The sequence below is a fragment of the Phallusia mammillata genome, chromosome 5, assembly GCF_965637545.1.
Source record: "Phallusia mammillata chromosome 5, kaPhaMamm4.hap1.1, whole genome shotgun sequence".
NCBI classification, from domain to species: domain Eukaryota; kingdom Metazoa; phylum Chordata; class Ascidiacea; order Phlebobranchia; family Ascidiidae; genus Phallusia; species Phallusia mammillata.
In genome coordinates this window covers 26,789,838-26,808,529 of record NC_137256.1, presented here as the reverse complement: position 1 = coordinate 26,808,529, position 18,692 = coordinate 26,789,838, and the positions used below count along the sequence as shown (strand labels likewise).

The 18,692-nt window shown below is 36.2% G+C and overlaps 2 long non-coding RNA genes across 3 annotated transcripts; one reads left to right on the top strand and one right to left on the bottom strand.

Annotated features, from left to right (window-relative positions):
- The first annotated feature begins 9,607 nt into the window (after positions 1 to 9,607).
- LOC145228695 (uncharacterized) lies at positions 9,608 to 12,523 on the top strand. Of its 2 annotated transcripts, XR_013860190.1 has the most exons (5): positions 9,608 to 10,239; positions 10,404 to 10,501; positions 10,691 to 11,057; positions 11,217 to 11,301; positions 11,806 to 12,523. It is a non-coding gene; the product is annotated as an uncharacterized LOC145228695 (long non-coding RNA). The 2 variants fall into 2 exon arrangements; XR_013860189.1 differs by lacking the exons at positions 9,608 to 10,239; positions 10,404 to 10,501 and having other exon boundaries at positions 10,508 to 11,057.
- Positions 12,524 to 14,717: 2,194 nt separating this feature from the next.
- On the bottom strand, positions 14,718 to 17,811 carry LOC145228734 (uncharacterized). Its single transcript, XR_013860239.1, has 6 exons — positions 17,470 to 17,811; positions 17,230 to 17,309; positions 16,981 to 17,033; positions 16,693 to 16,761; positions 16,275 to 16,385; positions 14,718 to 15,502 (listed from the first exon to the last, which is right to left on the bottom strand). It is a non-coding gene; the product is annotated as an uncharacterized LOC145228734 (long non-coding RNA).
- Positions 17,812 to 18,692: the final 881 nt, after the last annotated feature.

Genomic DNA, 18,692 nt, shown 5'->3' with positions numbered 1-18,692 from the left:
TTGTGTGGGTTGTGCTGTTCATTTTTGCAATATGTTTGAACTTTGGTTTCATACTGTTTCCATTAATTTGCACATCAGTAACAGATTAAGAGTCATCAACACAAAATTGTTTTCTTTCTTCAGGCTACAATTTCCAATTTCAAAATATTTCACATTCAAGAAGTTTCTGTCGACATATATATGGGCTAAAGAAGCAGGTAAAAAACAGTTTTCTTGTCCTTTTGTGTCTTGTTTCAATTACAAACACTCACCTTAATCCAAATAGCTTTAACTGTCATCACTTTTCCAATTCTCTCTATTAAAACTAATTACCATGTGATACCATGCACTATTTAGTATCTCCAATAGTTTAGTTCCCTTTTTATGTACTGATGTATCATATTATTTATGCACTTAATTACTAATAGAGGGATTTGAGCTTATTTGGGGCTTGAAATAAAAACAACAACAGCAAGACCAATTGTATTAGGGAGTGTTTTTAGTTTTAACATACAAAGCTTTGTATTGTTTGCCATTTTCTGTGAGCACATGATTATTGCTGTTAAGTTTTAACTTAATAATCTTTATGTTTAGAAAAGCAAATCCACATCCAAAAGCGTCATAAAATTCATGGCACATTTTCATGTTTCAAACTCACAAACATCAAACAGCTGCTTGCAACTGAACTTTATACTTTCACTTACCAAGGTGAGTTAAAACAAGTTTGTAAACATAGCTGGACATGTTAAAAAGCCAAGAAAAAATGATCCAAAACAAATTACTAATGAGCTTGTAAATAGCAAATACATGAAGCGAAAACGTTTTTTGTCACAAACACTTATCTTATCTGTTCTTTGTCCTGTTATGCCACAACTTGCTTTAATTTTGATGACGGCTATTTTAGAAACATCTGCAACACAATGTATTCTCTACACACAAACTCTCAGGCAGTTTTGTTTTTATCAAACTTAGTGTTTTTTTCAGTTTTGAACTTTATGTAACATATAAAACCAAGTGAGAAATTAAGCAGCTGATTTTCAGCCACATTTCAAATATTATTTGTTTGCAGCATTTTCTCCAGCCCACAACCGAAACTCAAACCCCAACACAAGGAATATAAGGATATTTGCAGCACATTAATTTCGACAGTGAAGAAAGATGCTTTACCACAAGATGTAGAAAATATAAATACAATCCCAACTCCATACATAGTAAGTTAATACAGATCAAGTTGTGTTATTCTTTCAACTGTGTTTAATCAAAACATAACTGTGACATAATTTAAAGATTATATTTTTTGTAATCGTTCATCTTTTGTAATAATATCCTATATGTACTTGGTATGTTTATTATGGGTCCCCTTCCCTGAAGGGGACACATATTGTTTTTGTCCGTATTTTTTTTTTCTTTTTTCTGTCTAACGCTGGTTTGTAACGATCGTTTGGTCAAGAAAGAGTGCTTCAAATTTATTCAAATTTGGACATATGTTAGATATTAATCCAAACGTGGTCCACCTGAAGTTTGACCCCAAATTACCCAGCGGTTCACCCACAGGCCCCCAAAACGTAAAATTTTTAACGCTGGTTTGTAACGCTTGTTTAGTAAAGAAAGAGTGCTTCAAATTTATTCAAATTTGGACATATGTTAGATATTAATCTGAACTTGGTCCACCTGAAGTTTGACCCGGAATGACCCAGCGACACACTCACTGGCCTCCGAAACGTAAATGTGTCTAACGCTCGTTTGGTCAAGAAAGACACTGTAGGCAGAAGTCCCAAGAGAGTATGTTTACGAATAATAGGGCAGAGCGGGAGGGCTCAGCTTGACGTCGGACAGACGTTTTACGAGACGTCGTTTCGGTGATTAGAAATCAGCTGTTTTGCACAGCAATGCTATGTCGTTTTATTAAGTTATCACTCACATTTTCAGTTTTTGCAAAGGTTTCACACATATAACGCGATTTAAACCTAATAAGCGTGCTTCGGTTTCGTATAATGTCAAGCAAAACTTTGTTAAACAAACTAAATATGAAAAAATAAACTTGACTTTTTTGCAAGATAAAAGTTTTTTAAATGCTCGTTGTCAGGTTGGCCGTTGCATGACCACGGGTTACTTAAGGTCAATTAGTAGGTATTACTAACACAGTTCAGAACTTTCTTTCGCCATAACGTAGCGTTTTTTTTTTTTTTTGAATCAAATACTCAAGGCATGTATAAATTAGGTCAAACGGTGTTGTTGAACACCAAGGACGGCGTGCTATTGAAAACGGTGTCAAAAGGTCAAACAGTCGTTTGGTGTGTGCACCCTAAAGGTTACTACAGGTCAATGGTACTCGTTTTGCGAAACAAAGTTAAATGAAAAACTCGTTTTGCGAAACAAAGTTAAATGAAAAGTTATGTATACACTTGCAGCAAATCGCTTTTTAATTGTCTGTAACACAACTGTTACAGCTTTCTAGAAAAAATTGTGTTTAAAACCGGACCTTGGACGACAATATCTGGGTCAAAGCAAGAGATTAAATTGAAAGTATTTGTTTCGTTCTTTTTTAATGTTTTTGTAATTATACGACAATAATAGTGCAAAAAATACAACAAAATTTTTCATTGTTGGGTTAATGCATTCTAAAAATTTGTTCTTAAGAATTTAAAAATCACCGCAACAGTTGTTTACCGTAAATCCGCACAAACACGCGTGTGGGGACCCATTAGTTTTTGTTTACAAAAACAATCATATGTGTAGATCAAATGATGTGTATAGTAAATTGGTAAATATCGTATAGAATATATAAAATGGAAGTATATCAGAAAGCCACCATTCTAGTTATTGTGTGGTGCTGTAATGGGATTCCTAACTTTACGTTTACACTCATTACATGAGGGATAAATACCTGCATGTAGACTTTGTAATATAAGTGATGATGGTATGAGCTACTGCAAACCAACATATTTTATCTGCTATGCCCTTCAGTATATTCACACTCAGTATGTGTGACTTGTTTTTCAGGATCCAAGATTGGATTCCACGAAATACAGCCCTACCCGTTCCACCAAGTGAGTCTTGGAGAATTGTGGATGAAAAAAACTTGCAGGTTAATAATGTGGCTTGATGCTTTCTACTAAATTGTCCTTCATAATCTAAATGCACTTGCAACATCTTTCTAACATAACCTCATAAACATGTGTGTGGAGACCCTATTGATTTTGCAAAAAACATTTATGTTAGGAGATCAAATGTTGTGTATAGTAAATCGGTAAATCGGATAAAAAACATATAAAATGTAAATATTCAGGAAAACCACCTTTTTAATTTGTAATTACTTTTTATGTGTAAAATATTTTGCAGTCGGCTGTTTCTAAGTCTTCATCTAATGATTCTGTGATGCTTGCTTGGGGAAGAATCCCAACATTTGTGGACAATATTGAGGTAAAATAATTTCGTTCATTGCACTGAGATATCTCACTTTAAACTTTTCAGGCAATTAAGATTGTCTGCAGCAGAGGTTAACAGCCAGGGAAAGATTTGACTTGTCCACTGGGTTAGATAAAAGGAAAGCATAAGTTTTGACATTCCTTAAGAGATAAAAAATAATTTGCCTGATTTGGTCAATATTGCTTTAACAATGTCACACATGAAAACAAGATATTGTTGACAGACAATATTCTGGACCTGTTTTTTGAGATTAATGTGGGATGTAAAGTTTGTTTTCAAAGGAGGCCTGGTTGAGAATCACTGGGGTACAGGGTAGCAACAGCAATTTATAAACCTCTAATGTTTTTTTAGATTGTTTACTAACCAGCACCAACTAGTGATGAAAGCTGTAACGTTTTTGGAAATTTCGGTTTAAAACAACGGACATCTTGCATGAATCTTTGCCAGTAAGTTGAAGTTTCACTCACAAATATAATCTGATGTATTAATTGTACCATAAACCTAGTTATGGGTCCCTTATGTTTTTTCTGTTTAACACTGGTTTGTTTCACATGTTTGGTCAAGAAAGGGTGCTTCAAAATTATTCAAATTTACACAGATGTTAGTTAGTTATCCAAGTTTGTTCCTTCTAAAGTTTGACCTTAAATTACTGTGCAGATCACGCACAGGCCCCCAAAATGTAAATTTTTGGAACAGCTCTACTTGTTAAAGTACATGATCTAGGAGCTTTTTACTTTGTTGGTTGGTGTATTGTAATGTACATAATAACTTTTATTTAGATTTACTCAATTTTTACCCTTAAATGAGTGTTTTTTGGTTATCCGTCCCTAAGATCAGAAATTAAGCCCTAATGTGTTGAAATATTAAACAATTGTTTGTAGTGGGCTTCTCGTTTAGTATTTAAAGTTTTAGCTCAGTAGACCAAATTGTTACCTTTACAGCCTTAAGTAAGTTATTGTGTGTGTTAAATGTTAACTAATTCTTACAGCTATTGAAGCCCCAAGGGAGTAATTCACTGGTTTGCAATTGTGTCAGTTTGATGCAGAGCGGGAGATCTCTGCTTGACACTTGAACAGATGACAAAGCTGGCAAATCCACAAAAGCTTCATCAAATTCATGGTGCAAACATCAAACAGCTGCTTGCAACTGAACTTTGTACTTTTACTTACCAAGGTGAGTTAAAACAAGTTTGTAAACATAGCTGGACATTTTGAAGTAGGTCAAAAAATGATCCAAAACAAATTACTAATGAGCTTATATGTAGCAAATATATAAAGCGAAAACATTTTTGTTACCAACACTTGCCTGATCTGATCAAGTTGTGTTAATCTTTAAACTGTGAAACAGAAACTGGTGGAAATGCAATAATCACACTCTATGAGGTGCTGTAATGCAATGCCTATCTTTACTTTTACACCTACTACATAAAGGATAAATGCATGCAGACTTTGTAATATTGCTGATGATGGTATGATATACTGCAAAACAAAAAGCAATATTTTTAAGCTGCTGTATTTGATTCTGGTTAAAGACAAAGTTTTTGCATTTGGTTTCCAGGATTGTAAATTGTGTTTTGTGAATCTTTGTATAACTCACCACTATTATGAGATAATATTTTTAGCTACTTTTCTGCAAAGGTATAAAATGCATGTTTGAATGTCGCTGAATCAAGTTTGTTGTCACGAACGATGTACTTCCAACAAATTGGATGACAGGAGAGAATGCAGACAATAGGAATTCGATTCCAGTTTAGTGAAGTGAGGTTTGTATGGAATTGGTTCAGAGATCCAGTTACAGTTTTGTTGTCGCTGAGGAAATAGTTATGGGTCCCCTTCCCTGAAGGGGACACATATTGATTTTACTCAAATTGTTTTTGTTTTTTGTTTTTTTGTTTTCTTCTCCCCAAAGTTTGTCTGACTCGTTTTTCCATCAAATGTTTGATGGATTTGGCTGAAATGTACACAGATGGTAGATATAGTTATATAGATGTGCATCCCACTTTGTTTGTCCAAATAACCCTATTAGTTACCCCACTAGCCCCCTAAAATGGGTGAGTTTATTAAACAGTGTCGGAATAGGCTAAATTTTGGGTAGAATGTGGACTATGCTATTACCAGGTTTCGATTGATGTGTTTTACCTTGTAGCCTCAACATTTACTCAACTAGCCCCCTAAAATAAATGAACTTTTAAAAAACGTTCTAATTATATGAAATTTGCAAAGTTTATTGAACATACTAAGCCTTCAAATGTTATGTTTTGCCTTGTAACACCACAATTCAACCAACTAATCCCTAAAATGGGTGACCCTTTATCAATGTTCGAATTGAATGAAAATTGGACAGCTTGTAGAATTTGCTATTCATAGGTGTCTATTTTTTGTTTTACCCCATTATGCCACTATTTACTCCTTCTTTTCTTTGAAAAAGAACGTTAAATAGGACATATTTAAAGCAATATATTATTATTTATGACCAGTACCGATCACTGTGTTTTACCATACAACACACAACTTTCTCATGGTTATCTCTTGAAATGCATTATTTTCAACTTTGCATGTGTGGGGACCCATGAGTTTCTGCCTGCAGAAACAAGTAAGGTTATTAAAGACGATGGCTAATATGGGACCCATTACAAAATAAGCATAGGAAATATATTAATGCTTCAAAATAGGTTATAGTGTATATGCAAGGGCAATATGTGCTAAGCCACCCTTCTAGTTTCTATTAGAAACCTGTTTGATGGGTTTGACCGATTGTACGGAAAACCAACTCAATCTGAGATCAGATCCCAGATGCAAGCGAGAGCTGCAGAACAAGAAAGAGGTAAATCAAGTTGTGCTTAAAACTTTAACGGATTAATATCAACTCAATCTTGTCGATCTGTGCTTATCTAAAATATGCAGTGTCCAGAAGGCTATTGTGTGTGATATAATAATCAATAGAACTGGATTGTAGTTAGCTGGAAATATTTGCATTTATTAATGCTAGGTTTGAGAGACAGCACAGCTAACTGATTTTAAGATTTGATGATGAAACAATTAATGGTAAACTATAATTCACTTGGTTAAAAGTTACATAAAACTCCTTGTCCCAAATGATGATTCGTTTCTGGACAAGTAAGTTTCCAAATTTATTTGTTTAATGCAATATTATATGTATATATTTAAGTGTTTATGCTATAATATGCATGTGCTTTCGTAAAAAAAAAACTTGTCAGGAACTCTTCCCAGTGTATTAACCTGCAATTGTGCATTTAAGTAAGATTGTTTAAAACAAAATAGGTGATTGCTTATCAATTGGTAGCTTTGGTACTATGCATATCTAGAATGTTATTTAAAAATCAGATATGGTTTTGCATAATAATGCTTAAATCCCATTATAAAAGCTGAAGCTTATATCAGGCTGTATCAATCTATTTACTTCTTCATACAAATAATAGTAAAATTGAAATCAGTTGATGATGTTTTTTGAAAATCATTATTTATTACCTTGCCCAGAGAAAAACAAACCGAAATTACAACTGTAGTACAATTAACCTGTTTGTTTATTGTAGCAGGTGTATTTTCTGTTCTCTAGTTGAAATTAACCTGCAGTCATGCATCTGAGTAAGCTGTTACAAACAAAATAGTTGTTCAATTGTCAATGTTGGTCACAGTACGGATTGATCAATATTTAAAAGTGTTTGTATGATTATTGATTTGTGTACTTGCTTATGCAAAAATTGTATTGAAACTTGGCACAAAACCTTTTAGCATGCTTGTGTAATGCTGCTTACTTCTAATGCAAAGTTATAAAAAATCAACATTAGTTTGATGTTTTTTTTTCGGAAAATCAATTGTTTTGTTATTCTGTCTGAGAAAAATATACCAACAAGAAAAAAATGTCATCTTTACCTACTTTTACTACAACTACCTTGTTTGTTTTGCAGCATGTGTATTTTCTGTGGCGAAAGAGATGAGGGATTTACAGAGGAGGGTTTAGATTTACATTACTGGAAACAATGTCCGATCTTAAGGAGATGTGAACACTGTAAACAGGTAAATTAATGTTGCTGACATACTCACTCCTGATATTCACATGTACAAGTCGAACAGGAGTCCTTCCAGGGGGATGGTTGGGGGTCCTTAAATGCATCATTGAATAGCAAAAATTGTAAACAGATCAACTAAAAGTTCATACCACTCCTGAAAGCACATGCTTTTGATATTCTAGTATAGAGCAAAATTAGAAACTGTTTTAAATTACAAACACAGTTTTAGAAACATAAAGCAGCCAATACATATTATACAGGCTCATTGTTAACTTCTGCATCCTGTAATGTAGCGATTTTAGCACCAACTTATGCCATCAATGGGGTTTCACCAGAAATTAAAAAAAATGCCACAAAATTAATTAACTATCCTATTTATGGAAAGTAAATACTTTACTCTGTCAGGACATGCTCTGCGTGCTACTGGAAATACGTAATCCAGTACTGTACTACCTGTTTCATAGTCGGGTCGTTGGCGACTAAACCAGCTCACCACACACCTCTGCAGTGTGGAGAGTGCCTAGCAACTCGTTTAGCACCCAAAATAAGACCTAATGAAGGGCAGATGAAAAATGCCAACAGTATCCCATCTAACTGGCTTAAAAATGAAAATGTTATCAGATGACTTTATCTATATAATGTAGCATACTTGGGTGTTGCTAATTTAGCCAAGCAGAAATTTGTTTGCTTACTTTTTCTCTCAGAATAAAGCCTAAAATAATTTGATCATCTCCATAGCAACGAATGAAGGTCAGCAGGAACACTGTCCATTGTGTCATCACAATATCGTACCCGGCGGGGAGTCATGGAAAGCCCACTTGATGGGGTCAAAGAGAGATGCATGTGGCGACAACTCACGAAGACTTCCCTCAATAAACAGATGCTGGCACTTTACCAACTTAGCTGTACAGGCTCAGTGGTGAACTTGTCAAAAGTCGAATCACAAGCACCATTGCCTGCCGTGTATGCTGCACATGTCAGCTTCATAGTAGGCTAGCGCTAGTTCTACCATTATTTACATCTAAATAAGCAAAAATTGTATTTATTTTAGTGAGAGCAAAAGCTGAAGCGGAAAAAGCAGCAGCGGCGAAGAACTAGAAGAAATCTCCTCATAAATAGTTTGCTTGCCTTAATATTGTTGCTTAGTTTGCACAGGGTTATTGGCTTACACTGTGCGTCGATATATATTTTTATGCAGTGATATCGTACTGTTGCTTCCTTTGTTCCCTTTGTGTTGTATGTTTTTTCCTGTATACATGTAGAGGTAGTGACAGGATAAATAATAGTGGTGGCTGCGTGCGACAGAAACCTGCTTACACATGAGGAAATGGTTTGTAAAAAGTCTTTTGTTGGCTTCTAATAATATTAGCATTACTTGGCAAAAAATAATAAATCGTCAAAGGGCTTCCGAACCTGTTTCCATTGAAAAGCGTCTACTTTTAAATATTTTAATATAGCAAGTTTTTTGGTTTACAAATGAATTCTGATATATTGTGTGACAAAACTGTGTCTTACCCTTCTGAAAGATGAGAGATAAACAACACATAGAATTTCTTTTAGACCATGTCCATCAACAAAAAAGTCACTAATAAAAATGTAGCACTAAAAGCATGCCAAAAAGACAATAAAATTTAGGAAAATGCCAGTACAGTACGTTGAACAAGTGGGTATAACTCTTACACCAAATTGTGACAAACCATGCATATGTGTGATTATGTTTTGGTTTTCATCTCATTTAAGTTTGTTTTTCATGTTACTGTCTGTAAATTGTGGTAAATAGTTTCATTTTCTTACTTGCATTTTTAATATTAAACATTTTGCTTCTGTATCTTTGAGTTCTATGTCAAGAGGGCAAGTGAAAAGAAATTAGCAGCTTATATTTAAGCACAGACGTCTCTTGTCATCGTGTTTTTAAGAAGGAATTCCTCCCAAGAGATGGATTTTGAAACTTGAGGGGAAAATTTACTTTAATTTTTACATGTGCTTTGTAAATAGACGCTTCAGCTCTGGAAATATAACCTGTAAAGTTGATAAAAGATCCAATTTTAAACGAACTTTGTACTGTTTAGCATCTACTACGTAGTATATTAGGGAGAAATGAAAATGTTTAAACTGCTAAGAGAGAAATTTGCCGAAAAAGTTTGGGAGCCACAGGGCTAAACATTTGCTTTGGATTTATATGAAGTAGGCAGCTATATACATGTACAGACTGCTTCTAAATATGTTAATTGCCAGAATGTTTGAAGCTGGTTGTATGTTTAGTGACCCCAATGGCACAAAATTTAATGTTGTTGGTAAAGGAAAACGAAGCATAACAACGTTTTTAATACTTATTTCGTCTACGCAACAACACACCAAGTAAAATAAAACTTTTCCTTTAATGAAATTGCATTACATTTTTACGATGACGGGACAATTAAACGGATGGCTAAACCTATTTGTGCTGTTTGGTTACAAATCCTAACGAACTTCGGATTCTACCAGCAAGCAATTGTGTCACACGAACCAATCAAGTAAAGCCACGTCACAACAGTTCAGCCGCCAATCATTCCAAGATTTTTGCCTCCCGCAATCAATCAACCAGCCCGAAGTGGAATTCACTGATTGATGCAATAAAGCCTGTCATTGGACGGTTGAAGAGCGCCCATATGACGTTTGAGAAGCAAGCGTTCTAATTGGCTGAAAGAAAAAGAAAAAAAGTGAGGCGACTTTGTCCTTGCGCCTTCGATCTGTCACTCCTTGTGAACAACTTGGTGAAGGTATCTGTGTCGATGGAGTGACTTCCCAATGGAGAATAAAAGGTAATTTGCGAGTTGTAAATCAACTTGTTTGGTGTCTTTGTAGAAGTAAACTCGGGTGCACACTTGTTTACTTCCCACTGATACCTGTAATAATAAGTTATGCGTTTATGTTTAATTCACTTTTCAAATACACTATATACTGCTGCTGGATCACATTGTTTCAGGTCGTCGGATGGCTTCGGGAATTGATTGGCTGGACGCTGAAACATCGTTCTTACGGAAGAGGGCTTCGTTGGCACACAACACACACTTCCGAAAACAGGCGAGTAAATGTATTTTTATATGTTATCTATTAAATTGTATCACTTAATATTAGATGTAGGTGCCAACATGGGGAAATAGTATAAAAGTGCACTTATCCTGTCTTCACATGTTGGTATATAGTTAAGCTTTTCGTAATTAATATTACGTTATGTCAAATTCCTGGTACTGCTTATATTTTGTTTTGCAGACAATTACTGGAGGCGGAGTGATCGAAGAAGATGGAAAGATCGGAAAGGCCTAATTAAGTTAAGTAACCAGAAAGTTAAATGTTATGTTGCTTATTTGGCGTTCCCTGGTTTGTAACAGTCGTTTGTTTTGAGTTTAGCTTACTAGTTGTGAGGCAGGAGTAAAGGTTAGAAGCGTTAACAAACGGAGCGTCAAATATGCACTAATATTATTTTATTTTCATTTCTAAAACCAACAGCAATCGAACTTTAATATTTACATTGGTTATTGCAGATCTCCCGTTTGCGGTTAAGACACTGGGGAATAATATCGACATTGGACTGATCACTAGATGAATAGGAACTACACACATCGGAAATACTTAATAAGTTAAGTAACCAGAATAATGTTAAATCTACAGATACAACGTAACACAGAGTAAGCTAAAGAGCTGTGAGGCAGGAGTAGAGTTAGAAGTGGTTAATTTTATAACTTTATTTTGTATGCACTAAAATTCGATAGATATTAATATTTGTGTTTTGCTGCAGATCTCCTGTATGTCGTGAAGGCATTGCGTAATGGAGTCGGATTTGCGCTTGAACGAACCATTGGATGAATTGGAACTATATACAGGTACGTGTTAAGGCAAATCTACATGAATTATATTCTTTTAGATAGACGTTTTGCTGCATAAGTACCGGTTCGGTAGTTTCTATAATAAAATGTTTACAGATCAACCAGTGAATTAGAGGGGATTAATAATAGTTGTGACTCTTTAGCCGTTGCCGCAACGAATAGCAAGCCTGTTGTTGTTTTGCATGATGCTTGTGCATGTTACATTTATTGTTTTGCATGTCACTTGTGTGTTAGAGCGGCTATTCAGTTGTCAGCATCGGTTAAATCATTCATATTAATAAGTAAGCGCATTATTAAAATTATTTTAACACTTAATGAACTTAAGGCGTTTGTATGCAGCAAATTATAGCCGAACAATTTACTTTTTTCAATTAGGTTGCTGATAGCCAACATGGTGCACACTGTCTAGCTTTCAGTATATTGTATTTTGCGAATATGTTAAGCGATCTATATGAAAGTATGGAATTGCATTGTTTTGTCTCTTGTATGTTTCTGTTTCAGGAGCTCCGATGTCGAGTGAAGATTGGAGTTCATTCTATGGACGATGTTGGCCACAAGTTGAAGCACTCCTATCATATTCAGACTTGGAACAACAACCATACAATCAGCGGACGCTCTGTTCCCGATGAAGAACTTACTTTCCGAAGAACATCGAACTTGTGTTTTGTTTTCACATTTCTGTGTTCGCTTAAATAAAACCAACTTTGTGTATTGAATAAGTTAAAGCTACATTTGTATCGTAATTATATTTTTGCGTTTTGTCGTTTCTTGTAAATTCTAACGTTCTAAAATATTTATGTAATTTAGTTCTTGTTCATCGTCAATTTTGGCAATGCTTACTTATATTATTTTGTTAATAGTTCTGAATTATAACCAAACTTTTGGCATGCGTACAGACACTGTTGAACGTTTATTTAACTGTTGCTGATTTTTGTGTGCGTTTTACTCATACGTGTTTCTTGATTGTTATTTTATTTGTTTACTTAAAACGTTGTTTTGCCGTTAATTTGTGTACACATATAGCACTGTGTTTATTCTAGGTGTGTTTCGTTATTCTATACTATATTCTATGTTAGGTTACATATTTAAAGACTCATAATTGTGTCTTTTTGTAATTTTATTGGTTTTGGTCTTTGTTTGTACTTAACATCTTTCATTGTAGTATGTTTTCAAGTTATGCTTCTACATTCTATGCTATAATATACGCTATTTTAGGTTGCCGTTTTTTATGTCATTTTTATCCTCCATTGGCTTGACGCCGTTATACCATATTTATTCTTGTTAGACCCCATATTTCCGTATTGTTGGATAGGCTTCAGTGTAGATCCCAAGTCAGTCGTAACGGGAGGTCAACAAACAAACAAAAATCTGTAAAATTAGAACGTAAGAGCAAAAAGATTTGGACCTTACACAACTTCCTATCAACAGATTTTGAGACTTCCGGTGGGATTAGAACCATGCAGAATTGTCGTACTCCGATCCAACTACAACATTAAGTAACGTTGCTATGGTCCCTCACATATGTCCACAGTGTTGTGGTTACAACTTTACAGTTGAAGTTGTGCGTAAAAAACGTCGGTTTGCAGCCTTCCTACGTCACTTGAGTCAGTTCCTCTGCAATCTGACAGGCAGCCCTTCTGTGAGACTTTCTGTGAACTTCTATCCAGCCTTTCGACCTTTCAGAGGTTCGAACCAGTGAATTGGAGATTTACTGCCTGCCTGTCTGCCTTACTCTCAACCTAACTACCTGCCTGCATAACCACTGTACTAACGAGCTGCTTACCCAACCACTAAAAAATCGTCTACATGTATGGTCTGGGTGTCCAAAAATTAAGACAATAATAGGTAAGAAAAGAAATCGATATCATTAAGGAAACCCGCCCTGCGATTTCGTGTCCATTGTGGTCTAATGGTAAGCTGCTTGGTCGATAGAACTTATGGTTTGTAGTTCTAACCCTCCCCCAAAATTTGTTATGTTTTTGGGAAGGAATCGTCTAACTCACAAATGTATCATTTTTGGGTGGGTTTGCCGTCACCTCTCGTGGTGTAGAGGTGAAGATCTTGTGCTCATGTTCTGGAAATTTGGGTTCGAATTCCAAAAGCTACATCGCTGCTTAGTTTTTGGCTGAAGCCTAGAACCGAAAACATATAAGGACCACTTAAAGCTGGGTTTCTCGTCACCAGCCGTGGTGTAGAGGTTAGTTCCTTGCATCTCAATCCTCTCACCACTGTTCGAACCCCGGTAAAGATAAACTCTGCCCCGGTAACCGATAACACACTTCGGGTTCGAACGTTGCCCCTCTGATAGAACTCTGTGGTGATCCTCCTTGATTGAGGTCTCTCCCCGCTCTGATCTCATCACTCTCTAAGCCACCCCATGGCCCTAACCCATTTCCATGACTGCCCCCAATCCCCCTGACTGGCTTCCATGCCCCCCATAAGCTAACCAACCTCACGCTGATCGTTCAAACGCAGAAATATTTTGTTTGATGACATAAGAATCGACGAAAAGAACAAGTCATAAGTCAGTTTAGCCCTTAGACCGAAGGGCGCTTGCGCGGTGTAGTGGGTAAATAGAAAAAAACGCCGGTTCGAAGCCAATGGTTCGAATCGAAGCCATCGATCCCCCCTGCCCCCCCCCCCAAGTGATGTGAAGAACCCACAACCTCTTCCGAACAAAGGGCTTGCGCCTTCGGCGCAAGCAGGGCCCGAAGGGCCCTCCACCTCCCAAGCCCCCCAAAAGTGTCTAAAAATACTACTCTACAACATTCCCCACTTTTTTGTTGTATTATATTGGGCGGTTTTCCAAAAAAGTGCAAAATTACCTTTTGATTGTGATCTCATTTAAATAGGTGTACGGTCTTAAGGTTTGAGAGTGGAGTGACACACATAGAGAAGGGGAAAAACTTTAGCTCGCTGACGGCTTATGGCTTAGAGCCTGGGAAGCGGGAGATGAGATTGTTACAACGGGGAGAGACTTCAACCAAGGAGGATCACCACAGAGTTCTATCAGAGGGGCAACGTTCGAACCCAAAGTGTGCTATCGGTTACCGGGGCAGAGTTTATCTTTACCGGGGTTCGAACAGTGGTGAGAGGATTGAGAAGCAAGGAACTAACCTCTACACCACGGCTGGTGACGACCATCCAAGCTTTAAGTGGTTCTTATATGTTGTAGTACCAGAGCGTTTTTTACTGCGGTTCTAGAGTTATATAAAAGAATCATTCAATAAACAACAAGCAGCTTGCTAGTGTAGTGGTTTGCAGCAAATTGTAGAAAGCAGTGAGTCATGGGATCGAATCTCGCGAAGCCTTCGAATCCTCGTAACCCAAGGTCAATTTTTTTGTAAACTAATTCTTTTGTGTTTTGCGATGTTGCTCTGATTGGTGGTTTACCTATAAAAAAACACACCGAATCGAAATAAAACGTGTTATTTAGTATTATTGAAGTAAACAAAGAACAAGTTTCACACACATGGTTAGGCAAAAAAGGTACTACTACGACAAACTAAAGGACAGACTTAAATGGACGATTTAGAAGTTTAGTGGGGAACGGAGATATGTTATTTATTTTAAGATTCGTGGGACAAAATTGCAACTTTTCAAAGACCAAAAGGGTGGAAATTTCTAACAATAATAAAATGTTGTGAGCAAGGGAAATACGAAAGCGACGTAGAACGAAATATCGTGAAAATTATGGGAAATTATTTGTTAAAAAAATCATTCTGTGTATTAGATGTAGCTATAACATATGTTATCAGGAAAATTTGTTTCGCAACAGCGCAAGAAGCAGGACTAAAAATGGATTGTGCTCATATAAATATACAACAACTCATATAAGAGAATAAAGTTTGGACGATGCACAGAGGCGTTAAAGCAGAATAAAACCGTTGGTACAAAATATTACACACGCAAACTGATAAACAATGCTGATGTGTATTTGAAGTGTACCAAATATAACGTGTATGAAAGATTGTTTATTAGTGGACAAATACAAAGTACACGATGACGTCATCGATCGCAGGTTTCGTCATCACGGTCATCTACATGCGAAAGGATCATGACCATGCGAAGGTAAACCGAAAGTGCACGATGACGTCATCGATCGCTGATTGCGTCATTCCTATCCAGTTGAAGGATCCTATCCACGCGAAGTCCCACCAATGTTTCCCAGTTGTTTCTCCAGATGTTATCGAAGTGACTAAAAAAACAAGTATATAAATGGTAAGTGCGCGGCCAGTAGCATATAAACAAAATATAACATAACTTTTGTAGCAAGTTTTATTCATTCGCCTATTTCAGGGGTCGCCAACCCGCGGCTCCGGAGCCGCATGCGGCTCTTTGATCCCTCTGATGCGGCTCAGTTTTTGAATTTACCAAATGTTGTACATTTGAATAAGAATTATGTGACGATTATTCCGAACACAAAAGTCGAACACGAAAATCCCCATCTCTATACCATCAAACGTGAAGTCGAAAGAGGCAAACTGGCGGCGCGCAGGTTAATACGCAATATGAGACAATACTGTTTTTGTTTGCAGTGTGTGTGCGCGAGAACAATAGCTGTTTGTTAATTGTTACGTAACAAACGCGTTAACAAAGGAATACAAATCTGCAAAAACAGAATATGCAACGCTACGTAAAGTTGTTTTCTCTGCTGACGAGACTAGTATACCAGTGTGTCTAATATGCAATGGAACACTAGCTAACAACAAAAAGTCGAATGTCATACGACTGAAAACGTTTTGCATTTTATTTTAAATTTTAAAACGGCTTTGTGGCTCCCAGTGTTTTTTTTACTACGTGAAACTGGTCCGAGTGGCTCTTTGAGTAGTAAAGGTTGGCGACCCATGGCCCATTTGAAGGGCATGAGCATTTCCGTCTTATTTAAATAGAATCATATAGTTATTAGATTTAATTGACGCGACCAGCGACCTTGAAAAGTAACATATCTAGGTAAGATAAACACTTACATTTGGAATGTTGTGCTTCAATTACGTTGATCCGATCAGGGTTTCTCCACAACCTTTGTCACCGCAGTTGTTTCCGATGTTTGGCTGCTGCTTCGAACGTCTGCAACAAAACTAACAACAGCATTCTGGTTTGATAAAAAAACAACCTAAAACTGATATAATAGAAAGCTAATATCTCAATCGCATTCTGTTAAACTTATGTAAAAAGGAATATCGCAATTTTAATCAATTCTACCGATGCTGACAACTGAATAGCAGCTCACAAACACACGTGACATGCAAAACAATGTAACATGCACAAACATCATGCAACACCCCGGGTTTGCTGTTCGTTGAAGCAACGGTATAAATGATAGTTTAAATTCTAATCTATGTTTAACTTCACAACTCTCGTGTTTTCTATTTATAGTTTACTTACATTAAAGCTTCAGTGCGATTTCTGTCAAGTTCAGATTTAGAAGTCTTTAAACCTTAGTCACGTCATGATCTGAAACCAAAACCATTTGAGTAAATATAAACGTGGATGTACCAGCATTGAAACTGTAAATTGTTTTAAATTTTGATGTATAGCATATTTGACGCTCATTCTAAACACTTCTGCCTAAAACTCTTACTAACTTTCTGCAAACTATTATGAGTCGTCAGTGTATGCAGCAAATAAAATTTTAGGTAACCTAGCATTATATAAGTGTTAAAACAACTTAACTTGAAGCCGAAAGTTCCCCCATCTTTGTTACGCTTCCGCCGGAAATCCAATCCCTGCAAAACAAAGCAGAAGCAGTATTTGGAATTCAAGGCAACATGTAAACTATAGTTTATGAAATATTTAACTATGCCAACATGCGAAGACAGAATAAGTGCACTTTATACTGCCAACACTTGGACATACAAACTATTACCATTTAACGCCAAAAATATAGATAAGTATATAAACTTCAATCATTTATTTACTCGCCTATTTTAGGAAGTTTCATAAAGTATTTCTTATTCGCTGTGGTAGATGTTTCTCCGAAGCGATTGAAACCATCCAACGACCTGCAACATAGGAAGCAGCAGCAATATCGTGTATTTGATAAATAAGTCAAACATATTCTGGTAAATGTTATTCTGGTATATGTAACATAAGTCAACAAGTGTGCACCCGAGTTTATTGTGCACAAACACCAGGCTAGTTGATTTACAACTCGCAAATTACCTGTTTATTCTCAATTGGTGAGTCGTCTCATCGACACAGCTACCTTCACCACGAGATGATCAAAAGGAATGACAGATCGAACAAGTTGTCTCATTTTTTTCTTTTTTTTTCGACCAATCATAGCGCTTCCTTCTCAAACGTCACTCCCGCGCCCGAAAACCGACCAATCACAGAGCTGATACAAGTAATCAGCAAGTCTCGTCAAAAATGCAGAGAAAAACTTCAATTGATTTTCCTGGAGCAACATTCGTTGAAATAGGCACGTGTCGTGTTGTTACGTAATTTGTGAGCATTCTATCTGTAATAAAACGCGCCATGCTGGAATATAGAAGAAAAAATGACAAAAGCTGATAATACATTTTTGATAGTTTACAGCAAATCAGTTTCCGCTTTCTGTTTCTTGGTAGAACATAAATATTTTAAAAATCAAACCTGCTGTGAAAGTTGGAACTATACGTTGCCGTTACTCTATTATATGCTTTTTTATTTCCATCCAACAATTTTAATTGCTTCAAAATCCAACCTGTGACTTTGTTTTTCAGTTTTTCTGTTGCTGACGTTTTTCATTTTGATATCACTTCAAATTCATTAGCTGACATTTGAGCTGAAAACATTTAAACCGACTTGCTGTTTAACTCTGTCACGCCACGTGGTTTTTATCATACGTTAAGCAGGTTTACTTCAGGCCTAATTTATTGGATTTTTTGCGCGAGGTGCGTGACGTCACATTCCTCGTCGTTACAATTCCCATGGTATCCGGCACAAACAGACACAACAATGGCTGTAAGACATCAATAAAATGCGGAAAGTTTTAAAAACGAAGCAAAATATTAACGCAGTGATAAAAAAAGACGAAGGTAAGGTCAACGCAATCACTAAAAAAGAGACAGATATATGATTTCGTAAAAAATAGAGTACATGAATAAATAATATAAATGCAACGGTAAAAAATAACTTTACGGTATTGATATATTTGGCAAAATTCAATCTGTATCGTTCATTTTCTAGTTTCTGTTTGACTCAGATTTCTACATACCGCTTAAAAGAAAACAGTATTTGAATATAGTATAGGCTTATGCTTTTTTCCTGTTTGAAGCCTAACAATGTTTTTAGTTACCCGATTTAAAGTGGCTTGTTGCTGAAATGTTTAATTTTCACAGGTTTTGCCTCCTACCTCAGCTTTAAATCACGTTCAATCAAAATCGTAAAAATATAACGTTGAT